Consider the following 6,163-nt stretch of genomic DNA (forward strand, 5'->3'; position numbering starts at 1 on the left):
GAAAAGAAAAGAAAAGAAAAGAAAAGAAAAGAAAAGAAAAGAAAAGAGGGTATAACAGACACTGAGGAAATCTAAAGAATCATTGAGTCATACTTCAAAAACCTATACTCCACAAAATTGGAAAATCTAAAAGAAATGGATGATTTTCTAGATAGAGACCACTTACCAAAGCTAAATCAAGATCAAGTAAGCTATTTAAATAGTCCTATAACCTACAAAATAAAAATAGAAGCACTCATTAAAAGTCTCCCTCCCTCATCCCCCAAAAGAACAAGACCCGATGGTTTTAGTGTAGATTTCTATCAACTTTTAAAGTAGAGCTAGTATCAATTCTCCTCAAATTATTCCACAAAATACAAACAGAAGCAACAACATCAAATTTATTTTATAAGGCAACAGTCAACCTGATACCCAAACCACATAAAGATTTAACAAAGAAAGAGAATTACAGACCAATTTGCCTCATAAATATTGATGCATAAAAAACCCAAAAACCAAACACAAAAACTTCAATAAAGTACTTATAAACTGAATCCAAGAACACATCAAAAAGATAATCGACTATGATCAAGTAGGCTTCATTCCAGAAACACAGAGGTGTTTCAATATATGAAAATATGTTGTCATAATCCATCATATAAACAAACTGAATGAAGAAAACCACACGATCATCTCAGTAGGTGCTGAAAAAGCCTTTGACAAAATCTAACACCTCTCTATGATATAAGTCTTAGAGAGATCATGCATGAAAGGGACATACTTCAAATAAGCAAAGCAATTTATATCAAGCCTATAGCCAACATCAAATTAAATGAAGAGAAACTTAAAGCAATTCTACTACAATCAGGAACAAGACAAGGTTGTCTACCTTCTCCATATCTATTCAGCATAATACTTAAGGAGTAACCCTGGCACCTTGGCATTGGTGAAGATTATAGAATGCTTGACATGGATGGGCTTTGAACCCCAAATAAGGAAAATCATGGATCAAATAAGACCTGGTAGTCAAACACTAATGTGGAGTGTAACCTGGCCAAAAGAAGCAAGACAGCTTGCTGAAGTTTTCCTGACAGACTATATTCATATCAATATTGATATACTAGAACTGACCACAAACCATAACAAAGATTGTGGATACATGTCATGATGTAGAAAAGAGTGAAAAAAAGTTTTCATCTAATGATCATGCATGAGGAGAATAAAATCATTGTGGTTTTTTTAATCAAAAGAAAATTCAATAAACTTACCAAAAAATTACAGAAAGATGGGTAGCCTGTCATGGGCATCTATAGTGACAAAAGTCAACAGAAGCATGGCTGGGTTCTAAATAAATCCAAACATGGAAAAGTACCTATTCTGATTGTAATCCATGTGGCCTCCAGAGGAAGAGATATGGAGGATGTGAATTTTTCATCAATTATGACTACTCTACTTCCTCAGGGAATTATATTCATTATATTTGAAGATGTATTCACACTACCAAACCAGGCACAGCACATACTTTCTTTACACCTAATAACATAAAACAAGTGGGTGACTGTTTTAGGGTTTCTACTGCTGTGAAAAGACAACATGACCACAGCAACTCTTATAAAGGAAAACATTTAATTAGGGTTGGCTTACTGTTTCAGATGTATAGCCATGGCAAGAAGCATGACAGTGTGCAGGTAGACATGGTGTTGGAAAAGGGGCTGAGAATTCTACATCTTGATCCAAAGGCAGCTGAAGGAGACTGAGGCACTCTGGCTTGACTTGAGTTTGTAGACTTCAAAGCCTGCCTCCACAGTGACACACTTCCTCCAACAAGGCCACACCTCTGAATAGTGTCACTGACTATAGGCTAAGCATTTACACACATGAGTCTATGGGGGCCATTCCTATTCATACCATTACAGTGACTGACCTTATCCCTGTGCTTCAGGAAGTTCATCAAGCAATTAATACCTACCTGCTTTAATTGGTTGAATACAGAGGCTCAGGTTGTTCCAGAGGTAGAGGAGGCATGCTCCTCTTGACAGATACTCATCTTTAGAGACAGGGAAAACTCTGACAGAGAGTATTTTAGTCTGCTTCACAGAGATTTGTGGCTAAAACTCAGAATGGTGTTTATAGTGATGTAAATTATACCAGCAGGAATGTTGGAAGTAATTTTCTATCTGCTGCTATTCAGACCAGTTTTAGGAGTGGTAATCCAACAGGGACTTACCAGAAGTTATGATAGCACTCAGCAATATGGAAGCAATCTTGCAAATGTGCACAAAGATATGCACCAATACTCATATACATATTCTGCTACTGCAGCTCCTGTCTCTATCTATGATTGGCTGTCTACAGCCACAAAATATTCCCAGTAACTGTTCTTTATATTACATGTTATCAGATGAGATAGTTATTTAAGAAGCATGGAAGATGTAGACATGGCTGCACTGCAGCAGTAATTATGGTGCACCTTTTTTCACAATTTAAGATGGATATTTCTCTACATTCCTAAAATAATTTTTAGGCTTCTTTTTATAGCAGAAAATGCAAGCAGCATTTTCACAAAAGTAACTATACAGTGATTTCAAATACAGTAAATGAAGGTTGTGTATGAGCGTCCAATAAAAAAAGATTTGAAGAAGAAAAAAAGGAACAAAAAAGACTTAAAAGAGGATAAAAGAATATTTTGTCATGCTACCTAAAAACTGAAAGATAATGTATGTAAAATGACCCAAGTCAAACTTGTAAAGATAAAAATTGCCAGGTCTGAGGTGAAACATATTCTAGATCAGATGAAGAACAGGTTGGACATTGCTGAAGAGAAAATTAGCACACTGAAGACTTGTCACTAGAAAGTTTCCAAATAGAAAAAAAAAGTGGAGAAGCTACAAGCTGTGGGCCAATGAGAAGAGGCCAGCTGTTCATGTCTCTGAGACTCTGAAAGAGGCCAAGAAATGATAGTGAGGAAGACTCACCACACATTTTAAACATTCTTGAAAATTATAAACTTCAAACACACACACACACACCAGCAGTAAACTATGTTAAGGCACGTCATTATCAAATGTCTTAAAAATGAACGATAAAGAATAAAAATGCATTCACTCAGAACAGAGATTTGAACGGAGGAAGATTTTACTTGGAAATAACAAGAGCCAGTACATACTGGAGCGACATATCCATTGTCATTGAATGGAGAGGTAAATTGTCAATATAAAAATGGCCATTGAAATAAGGGCAGAATGAGGATGTTGTAAAAATATATGAAATCAAAAATAATTCAGAACCAGAAGACATCTATTACGTGAAGTGCCAAATAATTCAAGCAGAAGAAAAATAATAGAAGACACAAATCTGAAGTACACAGAAATATGAAGAGTACTAGAAAAGAAAACTAGATGGTTAGATTAACAATATATATTTTAGATTGTATAAATTACTTAAAAGACAATTAGCTATTTAACACAAAATCAAGTTTAAATCTATTGTGAATTTTATAATATACATGCAAGTATAATAGCACAAAGGACAAGAGAGGAGAAATGTCAGTCTGTTTTTACAAAGTATATATACTATATGCATAAAGCAGTATAGCTTTACTTCACAATAGATACAGTGAAGCATTATGCTATGAAGTGGGCATTGCTTCATATAAACTAGAGGGACAGCTACAAGAATAACACCTATTTAGCTTGCAGAAACACAAGTACCAAGTAAGGTATGTGTAACTGTCAAGATGGTATATGGATAGAGTAGATATCTAACTGAATGTGTAGAGTTGACATGAACATGACCATATCAGGGCCCTAATGCTCTAGACTCAAGAGAAAGGCAAGGCCTTCCCCAGGTCAGACTCTGGGAAATGGAAAATTCTTCTCCTGGTCCAAGTATAGATGACACTGTATACAGACATCCACCACAGCTTCCTCCTTCAAATGACAGCAACCAGAGACAACTCCTCTAGAGACACCACCCTCAAAACTAGCTATCTGCCTCCTCCTTCAGCTGTATATAATAAACATGCCATGTTTCTGGGTTGCTGGTACATCTCTCTAAAAGTACATAGCCAACCTGGTCCAAGCCTTCCTGTTTGTATGTCTATCCTTTCTTTATTCCCTGTTGCCCCAGTCAGGTCAATCCCAAATTGACACAGGTGTGGCACAGCTACAGCTATTTCAATCCTGCATGCTTCTATTGTCCATCTGAGTCTCGAAAGGGCAGTTCACTGGGGCTTAGTGGTGTACAGTTCCCACAAAATGACATCATGAATTGGCATCATTATACTAAGTAATATTCTAGCTTACATTTTCCTCTTTAGCCAGACCTTTGAAATGTGTTATTACATAAATTACATCTTATAACTTGATGTCAGTTGTATGGAGACTTCATAGATTTATCATATTTATTATTGGTCATGCATTTTCTGCATTTGGAAAGGTATGGGGGTGAAAGACCAGTCATACATAATCCAAGAAAATAAAATTTCATAAGAATGTTTTCAACAGTCCAGGAATCTAGTGTCACTATGTTTGCAATGCTAAGTCTCTGAGGGCAATGCTAGTATGTTGATAGTCAATAGGTCTAGACATAGCTACAGGCTTCTATGCTCTTCAGCAGGTAGCAGTGAGTGGGTTAAAGTTTTGATTTGGATTCAATCTCTGACCTCATCCTAAGCCAGGTGAGCTGTTCCCCTGAAACAATAAGTTTCTCTTGGAGCTACTACTGGGCTGTGCATCAGCAATGAGTCAGAGTTGGGGCCTCTACAACATCTGACAGGAACTCTATGAAGTCTCCAGTGGCAGGCAAAGGCCTAGAACAATGGTACTCTCTATGGGGAGTATTTTCTTCACAGATAGAACTGGCCAGAGTGCTGACTCAAGGTGTGTTGTCAGGTGTGGAGAACCAGGTGTTCCCTGGCTGGATGAAATCGTCTACAAAGGCCAATTACATCAAGTTAGTTTATACATTTCCATCCTACACATTCTACCTATTATTGAGAGATGCTGAGTTTCTCATTATAATTGTATGTTTTTATAACTTCCTACAGTTCAATTCATTTTTTGTTTCATGTATTAGGAAGTTCTGTTATTTTGCTCATGATACATTTAAGTCTGTTAAATCATATTGATCTGTAGACTTCTTTATTATAGAATTTTACCCCTTTTAAAGATTTACGTGTGTGTGTGTGTGTGTGTGTGTGTGTGTGTGTGTGTGTGTTTGTCTTTATGTTCACCAGATTCATACAGGTGCCTACAGAGGCCAGTCAGTGTTAGGTCTCCTCGAGCTAAAGGAGCAGGTTATTATAAGGGATCCAGTAGTAGTGCTTAGAACCGAACCGTGATCCTCAGTAAGAATGGCAAATACTTTTCTCTGCTGTATCATTTCTCCAGCCCAAAATGCTATTCTTTTTCTCTAGTAACACCATTTACTGTATAAGCTATTCTGTCTGATATTAATATAGATATTCTAGGGCTAAAGTGTTACATAGAAGATCTTTTGCTTTTGATCTAATTTAATACATCATAACTTATTTGTATATTGATACTTATGGTGACCGGTTGATGTGATCACTGTTGTTGCTTCACTTAAATCCAAACTTATTCTATTTTTTTTCTATTAGAGACATGTATAGTTTTGTTCTCTTTTCCTACTTTCTTTGGACTAATGAAATACTGTTTATTATTCCATTTTATCTCTAATGCTATCCCATTTATTTCTTTATTTTAACAGTTGTTCACTTAGCTAGCATGACTGGATTTGGCTGGGTAAATTTCAAAAAATTGTTTGTACACTCTAAATATATAGAGCTTTTCATAGTCAGTTTCACCAGATGTAAATTGTAAACTAATTAAATAGGTGGGCTTGCTGACACAGTCATCTGGGAAGATAAGGTAGAAGAATTATGAGCTCTGGGCCAGCCTGTGCAAAACTGAAAAAACAAGAATAACAGAAAATCTTATTTGGAAAAGAAAGAAAATGTTGGGGCTGCAGTAGTTTATACTGGGGCTCTGGGATCCAGACATGGGCTTTACACTTTACTGACAATATCTTGTCTTGCCCACGCAAAGACTTAAAACACTATTAAACTCCTCTTGGAAGATGAATTGCCCTGTGGAAAACAGAAGCATCAGTGAGATTGAGGTGGTGAGCAAGAAATTAATATGGAAGATGAGTATCATAATGT

The 6,163-nt window shown here is 36.3% G+C and overlaps 1 pseudogene; it reads left to right on the forward strand.

Annotated features, from left to right (window-relative positions):
• Positions 1 to 952: 952 nt before the first annotated feature.
• LOC114630525 lies at positions 953 to 2,354 on the forward strand (annotated as a pseudogene).
• The last annotated feature ends 3,809 nt before the right edge of the window (positions 2,355 to 6,163 follow it).

This window comes from Grammomys surdaster, unplaced genomic scaffold (genome assembly GCF_004785775.1).
Source record: "Grammomys surdaster isolate TR1022 unplaced genomic scaffold, NIH_TR_1.0 67, whole genome shotgun sequence".
NCBI classification, from domain to species: domain Eukaryota; kingdom Metazoa; phylum Chordata; class Mammalia; order Rodentia; family Muridae; genus Grammomys; species Grammomys surdaster.